The sequence below is a fragment of the Lepisosteus platostomus genome, unplaced genomic scaffold, assembly GCF_059453375.1.
Source record: "Lepisosteus platostomus isolate fLepPlt1 unplaced genomic scaffold, fLepPlt1.hap1 Scaffold_243_H1, whole genome shotgun sequence".
Lineage (NCBI taxonomy): Eukaryota > Metazoa > Chordata > Actinopteri > Semionotiformes > Lepisosteidae > Lepisosteus > Lepisosteus platostomus.
The window spans coordinates 1-18,834 of NW_028291624.1; the positions used below are offsets into that span (position 1 = coordinate 1).

At 63.0% G+C, this 18,834-nt stretch overlaps 19 non-coding genes across 19 annotated transcripts; all 19 read left to right on the forward strand.

The window, feature by feature from the left end:
* The first annotated feature begins 269 nt into the window (after nucleotides 1-269).
* LOC148635536 (U2 spliceosomal RNA) lies at nucleotides 270-460 on the forward strand. The gene has a single exon (XR_015933014.1). It is a non-coding gene; the product is annotated as a U2 spliceosomal RNA (small nuclear RNA).
* Nucleotides 461-1,273: 813 nt separating this feature from the next.
* On the forward strand, nucleotides 1,274-1,464 carry LOC148635537 (U2 spliceosomal RNA). The gene has a single exon (XR_015933025.1). It is a non-coding gene; the product is annotated as a U2 spliceosomal RNA (small nuclear RNA).
* An 811-nt stretch (nucleotides 1,465-2,275) lies between these two features.
* Nucleotides 2,276-2,466, forward strand: LOC148635538 (U2 spliceosomal RNA). Its single transcript, XR_015933036.1, has one exon. It is a non-coding gene; the product is annotated as a U2 spliceosomal RNA (small nuclear RNA).
* Nucleotides 2,467-3,279: 813 nt separating this feature from the next.
* Nucleotides 3,280-3,471, forward strand: LOC148635539 (U2 spliceosomal RNA). The gene has a single exon (XR_015933050.1). It is a non-coding gene; the product is annotated as a U2 spliceosomal RNA (small nuclear RNA).
* An 811-nt stretch (nucleotides 3,472-4,282) lies between these two features.
* LOC148635540 (U2 spliceosomal RNA) lies at nucleotides 4,283-4,473 on the forward strand. Its single transcript, XR_015933047.1, has one exon. It is a non-coding gene; the product is annotated as a U2 spliceosomal RNA (small nuclear RNA).
* Nucleotides 4,474-5,284: 811 nt separating this feature from the next.
* Nucleotides 5,285-5,475, forward strand: LOC148635541 (U2 spliceosomal RNA). The gene has a single exon (XR_015933051.1). It is a non-coding gene; the product is annotated as a U2 spliceosomal RNA (small nuclear RNA).
* An 811-nt stretch (nucleotides 5,476-6,286) lies between these two features.
* Nucleotides 6,287-6,477, forward strand: LOC148635542 (U2 spliceosomal RNA). The gene has a single exon (XR_015933015.1). It is a non-coding gene; the product is annotated as a U2 spliceosomal RNA (small nuclear RNA).
* Nucleotides 6,478-7,288: 811 nt separating this feature from the next.
* LOC148635543 (U2 spliceosomal RNA) lies at nucleotides 7,289-7,479 on the forward strand. The gene has a single exon (XR_015933016.1). It is a non-coding gene; the product is annotated as a U2 spliceosomal RNA (small nuclear RNA).
* Nucleotides 7,480-8,290: 811 nt separating this feature from the next.
* On the forward strand, nucleotides 8,291-8,481 carry LOC148635544 (U2 spliceosomal RNA). Its single transcript, XR_015933017.1, has one exon. It is a non-coding gene; the product is annotated as a U2 spliceosomal RNA (small nuclear RNA).
* Nucleotides 8,482-9,292: 811 nt separating this feature from the next.
* Nucleotides 9,293-9,483, forward strand: LOC148635545 (U2 spliceosomal RNA). Its single transcript, XR_015933018.1, has one exon. It is a non-coding gene; the product is annotated as a U2 spliceosomal RNA (small nuclear RNA).
* Nucleotides 9,484-10,294: 811 nt separating this feature from the next.
* On the forward strand, nucleotides 10,295-10,485 carry LOC148635546 (U2 spliceosomal RNA). Its single transcript, XR_015933019.1, has one exon. It is a non-coding gene; the product is annotated as a U2 spliceosomal RNA (small nuclear RNA).
* Nucleotides 10,486-11,296: 811 nt separating this feature from the next.
* On the forward strand, nucleotides 11,297-11,487 carry LOC148635547 (U2 spliceosomal RNA). Its single transcript, XR_015933020.1, has one exon. It is a non-coding gene; the product is annotated as a U2 spliceosomal RNA (small nuclear RNA).
* An 811-nt stretch (nucleotides 11,488-12,298) lies between these two features.
* On the forward strand, nucleotides 12,299-12,489 carry LOC148635548 (U2 spliceosomal RNA). Its single transcript, XR_015933021.1, has one exon. It is a non-coding gene; the product is annotated as a U2 spliceosomal RNA (small nuclear RNA).
* Nucleotides 12,490-13,300: 811 nt separating this feature from the next.
* On the forward strand, nucleotides 13,301-13,491 carry LOC148635549 (U2 spliceosomal RNA). The gene has a single exon (XR_015933022.1). It is a non-coding gene; the product is annotated as a U2 spliceosomal RNA (small nuclear RNA).
* Nucleotides 13,492-14,302: 811 nt separating this feature from the next.
* LOC148635550 (U2 spliceosomal RNA) lies at nucleotides 14,303-14,493 on the forward strand. Its single transcript, XR_015933023.1, has one exon. It is a non-coding gene; the product is annotated as a U2 spliceosomal RNA (small nuclear RNA).
* An 811-nt stretch (nucleotides 14,494-15,304) lies between these two features.
* LOC148635551 (U2 spliceosomal RNA) lies at nucleotides 15,305-15,495 on the forward strand. Its single transcript, XR_015933024.1, has one exon. It is a non-coding gene; the product is annotated as a U2 spliceosomal RNA (small nuclear RNA).
* Nucleotides 15,496-16,306: 811 nt separating this feature from the next.
* LOC148635552 (U2 spliceosomal RNA) lies at nucleotides 16,307-16,497 on the forward strand. Its single transcript, XR_015933026.1, has one exon. It is a non-coding gene; the product is annotated as a U2 spliceosomal RNA (small nuclear RNA).
* An 811-nt stretch (nucleotides 16,498-17,308) lies between these two features.
* LOC148635553 (U2 spliceosomal RNA) lies at nucleotides 17,309-17,499 on the forward strand. The gene has a single exon (XR_015933027.1). It is a non-coding gene; the product is annotated as a U2 spliceosomal RNA (small nuclear RNA).
* An 811-nt stretch (nucleotides 17,500-18,310) lies between these two features.
* On the forward strand, nucleotides 18,311-18,501 carry LOC148635554 (U2 spliceosomal RNA). The gene has a single exon (XR_015933028.1). It is a non-coding gene; the product is annotated as a U2 spliceosomal RNA (small nuclear RNA).
* Nucleotides 18,502-18,834: the final 333 nt, after the last annotated feature.

Consider the following 18,834-nt stretch of genomic DNA (forward strand, 5'->3'; position numbering starts at 1 on the left):
GGGGCCTAAGCTAAGGAGGCCGGGCGGCTGGCGCCCCCTGCGGCTGCGGTCGTTGTCGGGCCGTTGACAGAAGATCAAAGAGCAGGGCCCCCGCCCGGGACTGGCAGGAAGGCAGGCGGGCAGGCAAGAGAGTGGGGGAGCAGAGTCCCGCGGCAGGCCTCTGGCTGCAGGGAGGCCGGCAGCTGCGCGGGTCCCGGGCTCCAGAGGAGTCGGCCTGCGCCACTGTGCGCCAGCGGAACGCCCGCGCGTCGGTCCGCGCCTTTGTGGGCATCGCTTCTCGGCCTTTTGGCTAAGATCAAGTGTAGTATCTGTTCTTATCAGTTTAATATCTGATACGTCCCCCATCGGGGGACCACATATTAAACGGATTTTTGGAACAGGGAGCTGGATCAGGAGCTTGCTCCGTCCTCTCCACGCATCGGCCCGGTATTGCAGCGCCTCCGGGAGCGGTGCACCACCTTCTCTCAGCGGTGAAAAGACAGACGTAGGTAGGTAGCGAGCGAGCAAGCGAAGTGGACTGGAGCTCCTTCTTCTCGGGTCTCGTCCCTCGTCCCCCATCTGTGTGTCTCTGTGTTCTGTCTCTCTCTCGCCCTCTCGGTTCCCGTGCTCCCTCTGTGCGCTTTCCCGCGTCTCGACTCTCTGGGCAAGCAGGCCGGCCCCCTTTTCGGCTCCCGTGCGTTTTCCCTCCAAAAAACTTAGGTTTTTCAGCCTTTTCCCAGGGGAGGCAGGGCGTGGCTTGCTTGCTTGCTTGCTTGCTTGCTTGCTTGCGTGTGTGTCCGTCCCCGTCCCTGCAGGCGGGCCCCTTTCGACAGCTGGGCGTTTTCCCTCCAAAAAACTTAGTATATCCACCTTTTCTTTCTTTTGTTTCGGCAGGCAGGCGTGTGTGCGCGCGCGTCCCCGTCCCTCCCTCCCTCCCGAGAGAGAGCTGCCCCTTGCCTCTGCCCGCAGGTGCTGGCGCTCGGCTTTCGCTTGCAGCCGGTTGGGCGCAGCTGCTGCCGGTGGGAGGGGCCTAAGCTAAGGAGGCCGGGCGGCTGGCGCCCCCTGCGGCTGCGGTCGTTGTCGGGCCGTTGACAGAAGATCAAAGAGCAGGGCCCCCGCCCGGGACTGGCAGGAAGGCAGGCGGGCAGGCAAGAGAGTGGGGGAGCAGAGTCCCGCGGCAGGCCTCTGGCTGCAGGGAGGCCGGCAGCTGCGCGGGTCCCGGGCTCCAGAGGAGTCGGCCTGCGCCACTGTGCGCCAGCGGAACGCCCGCGCGTCGGTCCGCGCCTTTGTGGGCATCGCTTCTCGGCCTTTTGGCTAAGATCAAGTGTAGTATCTGTTCTTATCAGTTTAATATCTGATACGTCCCCCATCGGGGGACCACATATTAAACGGATTTTTGGAACAGGGAGCTGGATCAGGAGCTTGCTCCGTCCTCTCCACGCATCGGCCCGGTATTGCAGCGCCTCCGGGAGCGGTGCACCACCTTCTCTCAGCGGTGAAAAGACAGACGTAGGTAGGTAGCGAGCGAGCAAGCGAAGTGGACTGGAGCTCCTTCTTCTCGGGTCTCGTCCCTCGTCCCCCATCTGTGTGTCTCTGTGTTCTGTCTCTCTCTCGCCCTCTCGGTTCCCGTGCTCCCTCTGTGCGCTTTCCCGCGTCTCGACTCTCTGGGCAAGCAGGCCGGCCCCCTTTTCGGCTCCCGTGCGTTTTCCCTCCAAAAAACTTAGGTTTTTCAGCCTTTTCCCAGGGAGGCAGGCGTGGCTTGCTTGCTTGCTTGCTTGCTTGCTTGCTTGCGTGTGTGTCCGTCCCCGTCCCTGCAGGCGGGCCCCTTTCGACAGCTGGGCGTTTTCCCTCCAAAAAACTTAGTATATCCACCTTTTCTTTCTTTTGTTTCGGCAGGCAGGCGTGTGTGCGCGCGCGTCCCCGTCCCTCCCTCCCTCCCGAGAGAGAGCTGCCCCTTGCCTCTGCCCGCAGGTGCTGGCGCTCGGCTTTCGCTTGCAGCCGGTTGGGCGCAGCTGCTGCCGGTGGGAGGGGCCTAAGCTAAGGAGGCCGGGCGGCTGGCGCCCCCTGCGGCTGCGGTCGTTGTCGGGCCGTTGACAGAAGATCAAAGAGCAGGGCCCCCGCCCGGGACTGGCAGGAAGGCAGGCGGGCAGGCAAGAGAGTGGGGGAGCAGAGTCCCGCGGCAGGCCTCTGGCTGCAGGGAGGCCGGCAGCTGCGCGGGTCCCGGGCTCCAGAGGAGTCGGCCTGCGCCACTGTGCGCCAGCGGAACGCCCGCGCGTCGGTCCGCGCCTTTGTGGGCATCGCTTCTCGGCCTTTTGGCTAAGATCAAGTGTAGTATCTGTTCTTATCAGTTTAATATCTGATACGTCCCCCATCGGGGGACCACATATTAAACGGATTTTTGGAACAGGGAGCTGGATCAGGAGCTTGCTCCGTCCTCTCCACGCATCGGCCCGGTATTGCAGCGCCTCCGGGAGCGGTGCACCACCTTCTCTCAGCGGTGAAAAGACAGACGTAGGTAGGTAGCGAGCGAGCAAGCGAAGTGGACTGGAGCTCCTTCTTCTCGGGTCTCGTCCCCTCGTCCCCCATCTGTGTGTCTCTGTGTTCTGTCTCTCTCTCGCCCTCTCGGTTCCCGTGCTCCCTCTGTGCGCTTTCCCGCGTCTCGACTCTCTGGGCAAGCAGGCCGGCCCCCTTTTCGGCTCCCGTGCGTTTTCCCTCCAAAAAACTTAGGTTTTTCAGCCTTTTCCCAGGGAGGCAGGCGTGGCTTGCTTGCTTGCTTGCTTGCTTGCTTGCTTGCGTGTGTGTCCGTCCCCGTCCCTGCAGGCGGGCCCCCTTTCGACAGCTGGGCGTTTTCCCTCCAAAAAACTTAGTATATCCACCTTTTCTTTCTTTTGTTTCGGCAGGCAGGCGTGTGTGCGCGCGCGTCCCCGTCCCTCCCTCCCTCCCGAGAGAGAGCTGCCCCTTGCCTCTGCCCGCAGGTGCTGGCGCTCGGCTTTCGCTTGCAGCCGGTTGGGCGCAGCTGCTGCCGGTGGGAGGGGCCTAAGCTAAGGAGGCCGGGCGGCTGGCGCCCCCTGCGGCTGCGGTCGTTGTCGGGCCGTTGACAGAAGATCAAAGAGCAGGGCCCCCGCCCGGGACTGGCAGGAAGGCAGGCGGGCAGGCAAGAGAGTGGGGGAGCAGAGTCCCGCGGCAGGCCTCTGGCTGCAGGGAGGCCGGCAGCTGCGCGGGTCCCGGGCTCCAGAGGAGTCGGCCTGCGCCACTGTGCGCCAGCGGAACGCCCGCGCGTCGGTCCGCGCCTTTGTGGGCATCGCTTCTCGGCCTTTTGGCTAAGATCAAGTGTAGTATCTGTTCTTATCAGTTTAATATCTGATACGTCCCCCATCGGGGGACCACATATTAAACGGATTTTTTGGAACAGGGAGCTGGATCAGGAGCTTGCTCCGTCCTCTCCACGCATCGGCCCGGTATTGCAGCGCCTCCGGGAGCGGTGCACCACCTTCTCTCAGCGGTGAAAAGACAGACGTAGGTAGGTAGCGAGCGAGCAAGCGAAGTGGACTGGAGCTCCTTCTTCTCGGGTCTCGTCCCTCGTCCCCCATCTGTGTGTCTCTGTGTTCTGTCTCTCTCTCGCCCTCTCGGTTCCCGTGCTCCCTCTGTGCGCTTTCCCGCGTCTCGACTCTCTGGGCAAGCAGGCCGGCCCCCTTTTCGGCTCCCGTGCGTTTTCCCTCCAAAAAACTTAGGTTTTTCAGCCTTTTCCCAGGGAGGCAGGCGTGGCTTGCTTGCTTGCTTGCTTGCTTGCTTGCTTGCGTGTGTGTCCGTCCCCGTCCCTGCAGGCGGGCCCCTTTCGACAGCTGGGCGTTTTCCCTCCAAAAAACTTAGTATATCCACCTTTTCTTTCTTTTGTTTCGGCAGGCAGGCGTGTGTGCGCGCGCGTCCCCGTCCCTCCCTCCCTCCCGAGAGAGAGCTGCCCCTTGCCTCTGCCCGCAGGTGCTGGCGCTCGGCTTTCGCTTGCAGCCGGTTGGGCGCAGCTGCTGCCGGTGGGAGGGGCCTAAGCTAAGGAGGCCGGGCGGCTGGCGCCCCCTGCGGCTGCGGTCGTTGTCGGGCCGTTGACAGAAGATCAAAGAGCAGGGCCCCCGCCCGGGACTGGCAGGAAGGCAGGCGGGCAGGCAAGAGAGTGGGGGAGCAGAGTCCCGCGGCAGGCCTCTGGCTGCAGGGAGGCCGGCAGCTGCGCGGGTCCCGGGCTCCAGAGGAGTCGGCCTGCGCCACTGTGCGCCAGCGGAACGCCCGCGCGTCGGTCCGCGCCTTTGTGGGCATCGCTTCTCGGCCTTTTGGCTAAGATCAAGTGTAGTATCTGTTCTTATCAGTTTAATATCTGATACGTCCCCCATCGGGGGACCACATATTAAACGGATTTTTGGAACAGGGAGCTGGATCAGGAGCTTGCTCCGTCCTCTCCACGCATCGGCCCGGTATTGCAGCGCCTCCGGGAGCGGTGCACCACCTTCTCTCAGCGGTGAAAAGACAGACGTAGGTAGGTAGCGAGCGAGCAAGCGAAGTGGACTGGAGCTCCTTCTTCTCGGGTCTCGTCCCTCGTCCCCCATCTGTGTGTCTCTGTGTTCTGTCTCTCTCTCGCCCTCTCGGTTCCCGTGCTCCCTCTGTGCGCTTTCCCGCGTCTCGACTCTCTGGGCAAGCAGGCCGGCCCCCTTTTCGGCTCCCGTGCGTTTTCCCTCCAAAAAACTTAGGTTTTTCAGCCTTTTCCCAGGGAGGCAGGCGTGGCTTGCTTGCTTGCTTGCTTGCTTGCTTGCTTGCGTGTGTGTCCGTCCCCGTCCCTGCAGGCGGGCCCCTTTCGACAGCTGGGCGTTTTCCCTCCAAAAAACTTAGTATATCCACCTTTTCTTTCTTTTGTTTCGGCAGGCAGGCGTGTGTGCGCGCGCGTCCCCGTCCCTCCCTCCCTCCCGAGAGAGAGCTGCCCCTTGCCTCTGCCCGCAGGTGCTGGCGCTCGGCTTTCGCTTGCAGCCGGTTGGGCGCAGCTGCTGCCGGTGGGAGGGGCCTAAGCTAAGGAGGCCGGGCGGCTGGCGCCCCCTGCGGCTGCGGTCGTTGTCGGGCCGTTGACAGAAGATCAAAGAGCAGGGCCCCCGCCCGGGACTGGCAGGAAGGCAGGCGGGCAGGCAAGAGAGTGGGGGAGCAGAGTCCCGCGGCAGGCCTCTGGCTGCAGGGAGGCCGGCAGCTGCGCGGGTCCCGGGCTCCAGAGGAGTCGGCCTGCGCCACTGTGCGCCAGCGGAACGCCCGCGCGTCGGTCCGCGCCTTTGTGGGCATCGCTTCTCGGCCTTTTGGCTAAGATCAAGTGTAGTATCTGTTCTTATCAGTTTAATATCTGATACGTCCCCCATCGGGGGACCACATATTAAACGGATTTTTGGAACAGGGAGCTGGATCAGGAGCTTGCTCCGTCCTCTCCACGCATCGGCCCGGTATTGCAGCGCCTCCGGGAGCGGTGCACCACCTTCTCTCAGCGGTGAAAAGACAGACGTAGGTAGGTAGCGAGCGAGCAAGCGAAGTGGACTGGAGCTCCTTCTTCTCGGGTCTCGTCCCTCGTCCCCCATCTGTGTGTCTCTGTGTTCTGTCTCTCTCTCGCCCTCTCGGTTCCCGTGCTCCCTCTGTGCGCTTTCCCGCGTCTCGACTCTCTGGGCAAGCAGGCCGGCCCCCTTTTCGGCTCCCGTGCGTTTTCCCTCCAAAAAACTTAGGTTTTTCAGCCTTTTCCCAGGGAGGCAGGCGTGGCTTGCTTGCTTGCTTGCTTGCTTGCTTGCTTGCGTGTGTGTCCGTCCCCGTCCCTGCAGGCGGGCCCCTTTCGACAGCTGGGCGTTTTCCCTCCAAAAAACTTAGTATATCCACCTTTTCTTTCTTTTGTTTCGGCAGGCAGGCGTGTGTGCGCGCGCGTCCCCGTCCCTCCCTCCCTCCCGAGAGAGAGCTGCCCCTTGCCTCTGCCCGCAGGTGCTGGCGCTCGGCTTTCGCTTGCAGCCGGTTGGGCGCAGCTGCTGCCGGTGGGAGGGGCCTAAGCTAAGGAGGCCGGGCGGCTGGCGCCCCCTGCGGCTGCGGTCGTTGTCGGGCCGTTGACAGAAGATCAAAGAGCAGGGCCCCCGCCCGGGACTGGCAGGAAGGCAGGCGGGCAGGCAAGAGAGTGGGGGAGCAGAGTCCCGCGGCAGGCCTCTGGCTGCAGGGAGGCCGGCAGCTGCGCGGGTCCCGGGCTCCAGAGGAGTCGGCCTGCGCCACTGTGCGCCAGCGGAACGCCCGCGCGTCGGTCCGCGCCTTTGTGGGCATCGCTTCTCGGCCTTTTGGCTAAGATCAAGTGTAGTATCTGTTCTTATCAGTTTAATATCTGATACGTCCCCCATCGGGGGACCACATATTAAACGGATTTTTGGAACAGGGAGCTGGATCAGGAGCTTGCTCCGTCCTCTCCACGCATCGGCCCGGTATTGCAGCGCCTCCGGGAGCGGTGCACCACCTTCTCTCAGCGGTGAAAAGACAGACGTAGGTAGGTAGCGAGCGAGCAAGCGAAGTGGACTGGAGCTCCTTCTTCTCGGGTCTCGTCCCTCGTCCCCCATCTGTGTGTCTCTGTGTTCTGTCTCTCTCTCGCCCTCTCGGTTCCCGTGCTCCCTCTGTGCGCTTTCCCGCGTCTCGACTCTCTGGGCAAGCAGGCCGGCCCCCTTTTCGGCTCCCGTGCGTTTTCCCTCCAAAAAACTTAGGTTTTTCAGCCTTTTCCCAGGGAGGCAGGCGTGGCTTGCTTGCTTGCTTGCTTGCTTGCTTGCTTGCGTGTGTGTCCGTCCCCGTCCCTGCAGGCGGGCCCCTTTCGACAGCTGGGCGTTTTCCCTCCAAAAAACTTAGTATATCCACCTTTTCTTTCTTTTGTTTCGGCAGGCAGGCGTGTGTGCGCGCGCGTCCCCGTCCCTCCCTCCCTCCCGAGAGAGAGCTGCCCCTTGCCTCTGCCCGCAGGTGCTGGCGCTCGGCTTTCGCTTGCAGCCGGTTGGGCGCAGCTGCTGCCGGTGGGAGGGGCCTAAGCTAAGGAGGCCGGGCGGCTGGCGCCCCCTGCGGCTGCGGTCGTTGTCGGGCCGTTGACAGAAGATCAAAGAGCAGGGCCCCCGCCCGGGACTGGCAGGAAGGCAGGCGGGCAGGCAAGAGAGTGGGGGAGCAGAGTCCCGCGGCAGGCCTCTGGCTGCAGGGAGGCCGGCAGCTGCGCGGGTCCCGGGCTCCAGAGGAGTCGGCCTGCGCCACTGTGCGCCAGCGGAACGCCCGCGCGTCGGTCCGCGCCTTTGTGGGCATCGCTTCTCGGCCTTTTGGCTAAGATCAAGTGTAGTATCTGTTCTTATCAGTTTAATATCTGATACGTCCCCCATCGGGGGACCACATATTAAACGGATTTTTGGAACAGGGAGCTGGATCAGGAGCTTGCTCCGTCCTCTCCACGCATCGGCCCGGTATTGCAGCGCCTCCGGGAGCGGTGCACCACCTTCTCTCAGCGGTGAAAAGACAGACGTAGGTAGGTAGCGAGCGAGCAAGCGAAGTGGACTGGAGCTCCTTCTTCTCGGGTCTCGTCCCTCGTCCCCCATCTGTGTGTCTCTGTGTTCTGTCTCTCTCTCGCCCTCTCGGTTCCCGTGCTCCCTCTGTGCGCTTTCCCGCGTCTCGACTCTCTGGGCAAGCAGGCCGGCCCCCTTTTCGGCTCCCGTGCGTTTTCCCTCCAAAAAACTTAGGTTTTTCAGCCTTTTCCCAGGGAGGCAGGCGTGGCTTGCTTGCTTGCTTGCTTGCTTGCTTGCTTGCGTGTGTGTCCGTCCCCGTCCCTGCAGGCGGGCCCCTTTCGACAGCTGGGCGTTTTCCCTCCAAAAAACTTAGTATATCCACCTTTTCTTTCTTTTGTTTCGGCAGGCAGGCGTGTGTGCGCGCGCGTCCCCGTCCCTCCCTCCCTCCCGAGAGAGAGCTGCCCCTTGCCTCTGCCCGCAGGTGCTGGCGCTCGGCTTTCGCTTGCAGCCGGTTGGGCGCAGCTGCTGCCGGTGGGAGGGGCCTAAGCTAAGGAGGCCGGGCGGCTGGCGCCCCCTGCGGCTGCGGTCGTTGTCGGGCCGTTGACAGAAGATCAAAGAGCAGGGCCCCCGCCCGGGACTGGCAGGAAGGCAGGCGGGCAGGCAAGAGAGTGGGGGAGCAGAGTCCCGCGGCAGGCCTCTGGCTGCAGGGAGGCCGGCAGCTGCGCGGGTCCCGGGCTCCAGAGGAGTCGGCCTGCGCCACTGTGCGCCAGCGGAACGCCCGCGCGTCGGTCCGCGCCTTTGTGGGCATCGCTTCTCGGCCTTTTGGCTAAGATCAAGTGTAGTATCTGTTCTTATCAGTTTAATATCTGATACGTCCCCCATCGGGGGACCACATATTAAACGGATTTTTGGAACAGGGAGCTGGATCAGGAGCTTGCTCCGTCCTCTCCACGCATCGGCCCGGTATTGCAGCGCCTCCGGGAGCGGTGCACCACCTTCTCTCAGCGGTGAAAAGACAGACGTAGGTAGGTAGCGAGCGAGCAAGCGAAGTGGACTGGAGCTCCTTCTTCTCGGGTCTCGTCCCTCGTCCCCCATCTGTGTGTCTCTGTGTTCTGTCTCTCTCTCGCCCTCTCGGTTCCCGTGCTCCCTCTGTGCGCTTTCCCGCGTCTCGACTCTCTGGGCAAGCAGGCCGGCCCCCTTTTCGGCTCCCGTGCGTTTTCCCTCCAAAAAACTTAGGTTTTTCAGCCTTTTCCCAGGGAGGCAGGCGTGGCTTGCTTGCTTGCTTGCTTGCTTGCTTGCTTGCGTGTGTGTCCGTCCCCGTCCCTGCAGGCGGGCCCCTTTCGACAGCTGGGCGTTTTCCCTCCAAAAAACTTAGTATATCCACCTTTTCTTTCTTTTGTTTCGGCAGGCAGGCGTGTGTGCGCGCGCGTCCCCGTCCCTCCCTCCCTCCCGAGAGAGAGCTGCCCCTTGCCTCTGCCCGCAGGTGCTGGCGCTCGGCTTTCGCTTGCAGCCGGTTGGGCGCAGCTGCTGCCGGTGGGAGGGGCCTAAGCTAAGGAGGCCGGGCGGCTGGCGCCCCCTGCGGCTGCGGTCGTTGTCGGGCCGTTGACAGAAGATCAAAGAGCAGGGCCCCCGCCCGGGACTGGCAGGAAGGCAGGCGGGCAGGCAAGAGAGTGGGGGAGCAGAGTCCCGCGGCAGGCCTCTGGCTGCAGGGAGGCCGGCAGCTGCGCGGGTCCCGGGCTCCAGAGGAGTCGGCCTGCGCCACTGTGCGCCAGCGGAACGCCCGCGCGTCGGTCCGCGCCTTTGTGGGCATCGCTTCTCGGCCTTTTGGCTAAGATCAAGTGTAGTATCTGTTCTTATCAGTTTAATATCTGATACGTCCCCCATCGGGGGACCACATATTAAACGGATTTTTGGAACAGGGAGCTGGATCAGGAGCTTGCTCCGTCCTCTCCACGCATCGGCCCGGTATTGCAGCGCCTCCGGGAGCGGTGCACCACCTTCTCTCAGCGGTGAAAAGACAGACGTAGGTAGGTAGCGAGCGAGCAAGCGAAGTGGACTGGAGCTCCTTCTTCTCGGGTCTCGTCCCTCGTCCCCCATCTGTGTGTCTCTGTGTTCTGTCTCTCTCTCGCCCTCTCGGTTCCCGTGCTCCCTCTGTGCGCTTTCCCGCGTCTCGACTCTCTGGGCAAGCAGGCCGGCCCCCTTTTCGGCTCCCGTGCGTTTTCCCTCCAAAAAACTTAGGTTTTTCAGCCTTTTCCCAGGGAGGCAGGCGTGGCTTGCTTGCTTGCTTGCTTGCTTGCTTGCTTGCGTGTGTGTCCGTCCCCGTCCCTGCAGGCGGGCCCCTTTCGACAGCTGGGCGTTTTCCCTCCAAAAAACTTAGTATATCCACCTTTTCTTTCTTTTGTTTCGGCAGGCAGGCGTGTGTGCGCGCGCGTCCCCGTCCCTCCCTCCCTCCCGAGAGAGAGCTGCCCCTTGCCTCTGCCCGCAGGTGCTGGCGCTCGGCTTTCGCTTGCAGCCGGTTGGGCGCAGCTGCTGCCGGTGGGAGGGGCCTAAGCTAAGGAGGCCGGGCGGCTGGCGCCCCCTGCGGCTGCGGTCGTTGTCGGGCCGTTGACAGAAGATCAAAGAGCAGGGCCCCCGCCCGGGACTGGCAGGAAGGCAGGCGGGCAGGCAAGAGAGTGGGGGAGCAGAGTCCCGCGGCAGGCCTCTGGCTGCAGGGAGGCCGGCAGCTGCGCGGGTCCCGGGCTCCAGAGGAGTCGGCCTGCGCCACTGTGCGCCAGCGGAACGCCCGCGCGTCGGTCCGCGCCTTTGTGGGCATCGCTTCTCGGCCTTTTGGCTAAGATCAAGTGTAGTATCTGTTCTTATCAGTTTAATATCTGATACGTCCCCCATCGGGGGACCACATATTAAACGGATTTTTGGAACAGGGAGCTGGATCAGGAGCTTGCTCCGTCCTCTCCACGCATCGGCCCGGTATTGCAGCGCCTCCGGGAGCGGTGCACCACCTTCTCTCAGCGGTGAAAAGACAGACGTAGGTAGGTAGCGAGCGAGCAAGCGAAGTGGACTGGAGCTCCTTCTTCTCGGGTCTCGTCCCTCGTCCCCCATCTGTGTGTCTCTGTGTTCTGTCTCTCTCTCGCCCTCTCGGTTCCCGTGCTCCCTCTGTGCGCTTTCCCGCGTCTCGACTCTCTGGGCAAGCAGGCCGGCCCCCTTTTCGGCTCCCGTGCGTTTTCCCTCCAAAAAACTTAGGTTTTTCAGCCTTTTCCCAGGGAGGCAGGCGTGGCTTGCTTGCTTGCTTGCTTGCTTGCTTGCTTGCGTGTGTGTCCGTCCCCGTCCCTGCAGGCGGGCCCCTTTCGACAGCTGGGCGTTTTCCCTCCAAAAAACTTAGTATATCCACCTTTTCTTTCTTTTGTTTCGGCAGGCAGGCGTGTGTGCGCGCGCGTCCCCGTCCCTCCCTCCCTCCCGAGAGAGAGCTGCCCCTTGCCTCTGCCCGCAGGTGCTGGCGCTCGGCTTTCGCTTGCAGCCGGTTGGGCGCAGCTGCTGCCGGTGGGAGGGGCCTAAGCTAAGGAGGCCGGGCGGCTGGCGCCCCCTGCGGCTGCGGTCGTTGTCGGGCCGTTGACAGAAGATCAAAGAGCAGGGCCCCCGCCCGGGACTGGCAGGAAGGCAGGCGGGCAGGCAAGAGAGTGGGGGAGCAGAGTCCCGCGGCAGGCCTCTGGCTGCAGGGAGGCCGGCAGCTGCGCGGGTCCCGGGCTCCAGAGGAGTCGGCCTGCGCCACTGTGCGCCAGCGGAACGCCCGCGCGTCGGTCCGCGCCTTTGTGGGCATCGCTTCTCGGCCTTTTGGCTAAGATCAAGTGTAGTATCTGTTCTTATCAGTTTAATATCTGATACGTCCCCCATCGGGGGACCACATATTAAACGGATTTTTGGAACAGGGAGCTGGATCAGGAGCTTGCTCCGTCCTCTCCACGCATCGGCCCGGTATTGCAGCGCCTCCGGGAGCGGTGCACCACCTTCTCTCAGCGGTGAAAAGACAGACGTAGGTAGGTAGCGAGCGAGCAAGCGAAGTGGACTGGAGCTCCTTCTTCTCGGGTCTCGTCCCTCGTCCCCCATCTGTGTGTCTCTGTGTTCTGTCTCTCTCTCGCCCTCTCGGTTCCCGTGCTCCCTCTGTGCGCTTTCCCGCGTCTCGACTCTCTGGGCAAGCAGGCCGGCCCCCTTTTCGGCTCCCGTGCGTTTTCCCTCCAAAAAACTTAGGTTTTTCAGCCTTTTCCCAGGGAGGCAGGCGTGGCTTGCTTGCTTGCTTGCTTGCTTGCTTGCTTGCGTGTGTGTCCGTCCCCGTCCCTGCAGGCGGGCCCCTTTCGACAGCTGGGCGTTTTCCCTCCAAAAAACTTAGTATATCCACCTTTTCTTTCTTTTGTTTCGGCAGGCAGGCGTGTGTGCGCGCGCGTCCCCGTCCCTCCCTCCCTCCCGAGAGAGAGCTGCCCCTTGCCTCTGCCCGCAGGTGCTGGCGCTCGGCTTTCGCTTGCAGCCGGTTGGGCGCAGCTGCTGCCGGTGGGAGGGGCCTAAGCTAAGGAGGCCGGGCGGCTGGCGCCCCCTGCGGCTGCGGTCGTTGTCGGGCCGTTGACAGAAGATCAAAGAGCAGGGCCCCCGCCCGGGACTGGCAGGAAGGCAGGCGGGCAGGCAAGAGAGTGGGGGAGCAGAGTCCCGCGGCAGGCCTCTGGCTGCAGGGAGGCCGGCAGCTGCGCGGGTCCCGGGCTCCAGAGGAGTCGGCCTGCGCCACTGTGCGCCAGCGGAACGCCCGCGCGTCGGTCCGCGCCTTTGTGGGCATCGCTTCTCGGCCTTTTGGCTAAGATCAAGTGTAGTATCTGTTCTTATCAGTTTAATATCTGATACGTCCCCCATCGGGGGACCACATATTAAACGGATTTTTGGAACAGGGAGCTGGATCAGGAGCTTGCTCCGTCCTCTCCACGCATCGGCCCGGTATTGCAGCGCCTCCGGGAGCGGTGCACCACCTTCTCTCAGCGGTGAAAAGACAGACGTAGGTAGGTAGCGAGCGAGCAAGCGAAGTGGACTGGAGCTCCTTCTTCTCGGGTCTCGTCCCTCGTCCCCCATCTGTGTGTCTCTGTGTTCTGTCTCTCTCTCGCCCTCTCGGTTCCCGTGCTCCCTCTGTGCGCTTTCCCGCGTCTCGACTCTCTGGGCAAGCAGGCCGGCCCCCTTTTCGGCTCCCGTGCGTTTTCCCTCCAAAAAACTTAGGTTTTTCAGCCTTTTCCCAGGGAGGCAGGCGTGGCTTGCTTGCTTGCTTGCTTGCTTGCTTGCTTGCGTGTGTGTCCGTCCCCGTCCCTGCAGGCGGGCCCCTTTCGACAGCTGGGCGTTTTCCCTCCAAAAAACTTAGTATATCCACCTTTTCTTTCTTTTGTTTCGGCAGGCAGGCGTGTGTGCGCGCGCGTCCCCGTCCCTCCCTCCCTCCCGAGAGAGAGCTGCCCCTTGCCTCTGCCCGCAGGTGCTGGCGCTCGGCTTTCGCTTGCAGCCGGTTGGGCGCAGCTGCTGCCGGTGGGAGGGGCCTAAGCTAAGGAGGCCGGGCGGCTGGCGCCCCCTGCGGCTGCGGTCGTTGTCGGGCCGTTGACAGAAGATCAAAGAGCAGGGCCCCCGCCCGGGACTGGCAGGAAGGCAGGCGGGCAGGCAAGAGAGTGGGGGAGCAGAGTCCCGCGGCAGGCCTCTGGCTGCAGGGAGGCCGGCAGCTGCGCGGGTCCCGGGCTCCAGAGGAGTCGGCCTGCGCCACTGTGCGCCAGCGGAACGCCCGCGCGTCGGTCCGCGCCTTTGTGGGCATCGCTTCTCGGCCTTTTGGCTAAGATCAAGTGTAGTATCTGTTCTTATCAGTTTAATATCTGATACGTCCCCCATCGGGGGACCACATATTAAACGGATTTTTGGAACAGGGAGCTGGATCAGGAGCTTGCTCCGTCCTCTCCACGCATCGGCCCGGTATTGCAGCGCCTCCGGGAGCGGTGCACCACCTTCTCTCAGCGGTGAAAAGACAGACGTAGGTAGGTAGCGAGCGAGCAAGCGAAGTGGACTGGAGCTCCTTCTTCTCGGGTCTCGTCCCTCGTCCCCCATCTGTGTGTCTCTGTGTTCTGTCTCTCTCTCGCCCTCTCGGTTCCCGTGCTCCCTCTGTGCGCTTTCCCGCGTCTCGACTCTCTGGGCAAGCAGGCCGGCCCCCTTTTCGGCTCCCGTGCGTTTTCCCTCCAAAAAACTTAGGTTTTTCAGCCTTTTCCCAGGGAGGCAGGCGTGGCTTGCTTGCTTGCTTGCTTGCTTGCTTGCTTGCGTGTGTGTCCGTCCCCGTCCCTGCAGGCGGGCCCCTTTCGACAGCTGGGCGTTTTCCCTCCAAAAAACTTAGTATATCCACCTTTTCTTTCTTTTGTTTCGGCAGGCAGGCGTGTGTGCGCGCGCGTCCCCGTCCCTCCCTCCCTCCCGAGAGAGAGCTGCCCCTTGCCTCTGCCCGCAGGTGCTGGCGCTCGGCTTTCGCTTGCAGCCGGTTGGGCGCAGCTGCTGCCGGTGGGAGGGGCCTAAGCTAAGGAGGCCGGGCGGCTGGCGCCCCCTGCGGCTGCGGTCGTTGTCGGGCCGTTGACAGAAGATCAAAGAGCAGGGCCCCCGCCCGGGACTGGCAGGAAGGCAGGCGGGCAGGCAAGAGAGTGGGGGAGCAGAGTCCCGCGGCAGGCCTCTGGCTGCAGGGAGGCCGGCAGCTGCGCGGGTCCCGGGCTCCAGAGGAGTCGGCCTGCGCCACTGTGCGCCAGCGGAACGCCCGCGCGTCGGTCCGCGCCTTTGTGGGCATCGCTTCTCGGCCTTTTGGCTAAGATCAAGTGTAGTATCTGTTCTTATCAGTTTAATATCTGATACGTCCCCCATCGGGGGACCACATATTAAACGGATTTTTGGAACAGGGAGCTGGATCAGGAGCTTGCTCCGTCCTCTCCACGCATCGGCCCGGTATTGCAGCGCCTCCGGGAGCGGTGCACCACCTTCTCTCAGCGGTGAAAAGACAGACGTAGGTAGGTAGCGAGCGAGCAAGCGAAGTGGACTGGAGCTCCTTCTTCTCGGGTCTCGTCCCTCGTCCCCCATCTGTGTGTCTCTGTGTTCTGTCTCTCTCTCGCCCTCTCGGTTCCCGTGCTCCCTCTGTGCGCTTTCCCGCGTCTCGACTCTCTGGGCAAGCAGGCCGGCCCCCTTTTCGGCTCCCGTGCGTTTTCCCTCCAAAAAACTTAGGTTTTTCAGCCTTTTCCCAGGGAGGCAGGCGTGGCTTGCTTGCTTGCTTGCTTGCTTGCTTGCTTGCGTGTGTGTCCGTCCCCGTCCCTGCAGGCGGGCCCCTTTCGACAGCTGGGCGTTTTCCCTCCAAAAAACTTAGTATATCCACCTTTTCTTTCTTTTGTTTCGGCAGGCAGGCGTGTGTGCGCGCGCGTCCCCGTCCCTCCCTCCCTCCCGAGAGAGAGCTGCCCCTTGCCTCTGCCCGCAGGTGCTGGCGCTCGGCTTTCGCTTGCAGCCGGTTGGGCGCAGCTGCTGCCGGTGGGAGGGGCCTAAGCTAAGGAGGCCGGGCGGCTGGCGCCCCCTGCGGCTGCGGTCGTTGTCGGGCCGTTGACAGAAGATCAAAGAGCAGGGCCCCCGCCCGGGACTGGCAGGAAGGCAGGCGGGCAGGCAAGAGAGTGGGGGAGCAGAGTCCCGCGGCAGGCCTCTGGCTGCAGGGAGGCCGGCAGCTGCGCGGGTCCCGGGCTCCAGAGGAGTCGGCCTGCGCCACTGTGCGCCAGCGGAACGCCCGCGCGTCGGTCCGCGCCTTTGTGGGCATCGCTTCTCGGCCTTTTGGCTAAGATCAAGTGTAGTATCTGTTCTTATCAGTTTAATATCTGATACGTCCCCCATCGGGGGACCACATATTAAACGGATTTTTGGAACAGGGAGCTGGATCAGGAGCTTGCTCCGTCCTCTCCACGCATCGGCCCGGTATTGCAGCGCCTCCGGGAGCGGTGCACCACCTTCTCTCAGCGGTGAAAAGACAGACGTAGGTAGGTAGCGAGCGAGCAAGCGAAGTGGACTGGAGCTCCTTCTTCTCGGGTCTCGTCCCTCGTCCCCCATCTGTGTGTCTCTGTGTTCTGTCTCTCTCTCGCCCTCTCGGTTCCCGTGCTCCCTCTGTGCGCTTTCCCGCGTCTCGACTCTCTGGGCAAGCAGGCCGGCCCCCTTTTCGGCTCCCGTGCGTTTTCCCTCCAAAAAACTTAGGTTTTTCAGCCTTTTCCCAGGGAGGCAGGCGTGGCTTGCTTGCTTGCTTGCTTGCTTGCTTGCTTGCGTGTGTGTCCGTCCCCGTCCCTGCAGGCGGGCCCCTTTCGACAGCTGGGCGTTTTCCCTCCAAAAAACTTAGTATATCCACCTTTTCTTTCTTTTGTTTCGGCAGGCAGGCGTGTGTGCGCGCGCGTCCCCGTCCCTCCCTCCCTCCCGAGAGAGAGCTGCCCCTTGCCTCTGCCCGCAGGTGCTGGCGCTCGGCTTTCGCTTGCAGCCGGTTGGGCGCAGCTGCTGCCGGTGGGAGGGGCCTAAGCTAAGGAGGCCGGGCGGCTGGCGCCCCCTGCGGCTGCGGTCGTTGTCGGGCCGTTGACAGAAGATCAAAGAGCAGGGCCCCCGCCCGGGACTGGCAGGAAGGCAGGCGGGCAGGCAAGAGAGTGGGGGAGCAGAGTCCCGCGGCAGGCCTCTGGCTGCAGGGAGGCCGGCAGCTGCGCGGGTCCCGGGCTCCAGAGGAGTCGGCCTGCGCCACTGTGCGCCAGCGGAACGCCCGCGCGTCGGTCCGCGCCTTTGTGGGCATCGCTTCTCGGCCTTTTGGCTAAGATCAAGTGTAGTATCTGTTCTTATCAGTTTAATATCTGATACGTCCCCCATCGGGGGACCACATATTAAACGGATTTTTGGAACAGGGAGCTGGATCAGGAGCTTGCTCCGTCCTCTCCACGCATCGGCCCGGTATTGCAGCGCCTCCGGGAGCGGTGCACCACCTTCTCTCAGCGGTGAAAAGACAGACGTAGGTAGGTAGCGAGCGAGCAAGCGAAGTGGACTGGAGCTCCTTCTTCTCGGGTCTCGTCCCTCGTCCCCCATCTGTGTGTCTCTGTGTTCTGTCTCTCTCTCGCCCTCTCGGTTCCCGTGCTCCCTCTGTGCGCTTTCCCGCGTCTCGACTCTCTGGGCAAGCAGGCCGGCCCCCTTTTCGGCTCCCGTGCGTTTTCCCTCCAAAAAACTTAGGTTTTTCAGCCTTTTCCCAGGGAGGCAGGCGTGGCTTGCTTGCTTGCTTGCTTGCTTGCTTGCTTGCGTGTGTGTCCGTCCCCGTCCCTGCAGGCGGGCCCCTTTCGACAGCTGGGCGTTTTCCCTCCAAAAAACTTAGTATATCCACCTTTTCTTTCTTTTGTTTCGGCAGGCAGGCGTGTGTGCGCGCGCGTCCCCGTCCCTCCCTCCCTCCCGAGAGAGAGCTGCCCCTTGCCTCTGCCCGCAGGTGCTGGCGCTCGGCTTTCGCTTGCAGCCGGTTGGGCGCAGCTGCTGCCGGTGGGAGGGGCCTAAGCTAAGGAGGCCGGGCGGCTGGCGCCCCCTGCGGCTGCGGTCGTTGTCGGGCCGTTGACAGAAGATCAAAGAGCAGGGCCCCCGCCCGGGACTGGCAGGAAGGCAGGCGGGCAGGCAAGAGAGTGGGGGAGCAGAGTCCCGCGGCAGGCCTCTGGCTGCAGGGAGGCCGGCAGCTGCGCGGGTCCCGGGCTCCAGAGGAGTCGGCCTGCGCCACTGTGCGCCAGCGGAACGCCCGCGCGTCGGTCCGCGCCTTTGTGGGCATCGCTTCTCGGCCTTTTGGCTAAGATCAAGTGTAGTATCTGTTCTTATCAGTTTAATATCTGATACGTCCCCCATCGGGGGACCACATATTAAACGGATTTTTGGAACAGGGAGCTGGATCAGGAGCTTGCTCCGTCCTCTCCACGCATCGGCCCGGTATTGCAGCGCCTCCGGGAGCGGTGCACCACCTTCTCTCAGCGGTGAAAAGACAGACGTAGGTAGGTAGCGAGCGAGCAAGCGAAGTGGACTGGAGCTCCTTCTTCTCGGGTCTCGTCCCTCGTCCCCCATCTGTGTGTCTCTGTGTTCTGTCTCTCTCTCGCCCTCTCGGTTCCCGTGCTCCCTCTGTGCGCTTTCCCGCGTCTCGACTCTCTGGGCAAGCAGGCCGGCCCCCTTTTCGGCTCCCGTGCGTTTTCCCTCCAAAAAACTTAGGTTTTTCAGCCTTTTCCCAGGGAGGCAGGCGTGGCTTGCTTGCTTGCTTGCTTGCTTGCTTGCTTGCGTGTGTGTCCGTCCCCGTCCCTGCAGGCGGGCCCCTTTCGACAGCTGGGCGTTTTCCCTCCAAAAAACTTAGTATATCCACCTTTTCTTTCTTTTGTTTCGGCAGGCAGGCGTGTGTGCGCGCGCGTCCCCGTCCCTCCCTCCCTCCCGAGAGAGAGCTGCCCCTTGCCTCTGCCCGCAGGTGCTGGCGCTCGGCTTTCGCTTGCAGCCGGTTGGGCGCAGCTGCTGCCGGTGGGAGGGGCCTAAGCTAAGGAGGCCGGGCGGCTGGCGCCCCCTGCGGCTGCGGTCGTTGTCGGGCCGTTGACAGAAGATCAAAGAGCAGGGCCCCCGCCCGGGACTGGCAGGAAGGCAGGCGGGCAGGCAAGAGAGTGGGGGAGCAGAGTCCCGCGGCAGGCCTCTGGCTGCAGGGAGGCCGGCAGCTGCGCGGGTCCCGGGCTCCAGAGGAGTCGGCCTGCGCCACTGTGCGCCAGCGGAACGCCCGCGCGTCGGTCCGCGCCTTTGTGGGCATCGCTTCTCGGCCTTTTGGCTAAGATCAAGTGTAGTATCTGTTCTTATCAGTTTAATATCTGATACGTCCCCCATCGGGGGACCACATATTAAACGGATTTTTGGAACAGGGAGCTGGATCAGGAGCTTGCTCCGTCCTCTCCACGCATCGGCCCGGTATTGCAGCGCCTCCGGGAGCGGTGCACCACCTTCTCTCAGCGGTGAAAAGACAGACGTAGGTAGGTAGCGAGCGAGCAAGCGAAGTGGACTGGAGCTCCTTCTTCTCGGGTCTCGTCCCTCGTCCCCCATCTGTGTGTCTCTGTGTTCTGTCTCTCTCTCGCCCTCTCGGTTCCCGTGCTCCCTCTGTGCGCTTTCCCGCGTCTCGACTCTCTGGGCAAGCAGGCCGGCCCCCTTTTCGGCTCCCGTGCGTTTTCCCTCCAAAAAACTTAGGTTTTTCAGCCTTTTCCCAGGGAGGCAGGCGTGGCTTGCTTGCTTGCTTGCTTGCTTGCTTGCTTGCGTGTGTGTCCGTCCCCGTCCCTGCAGG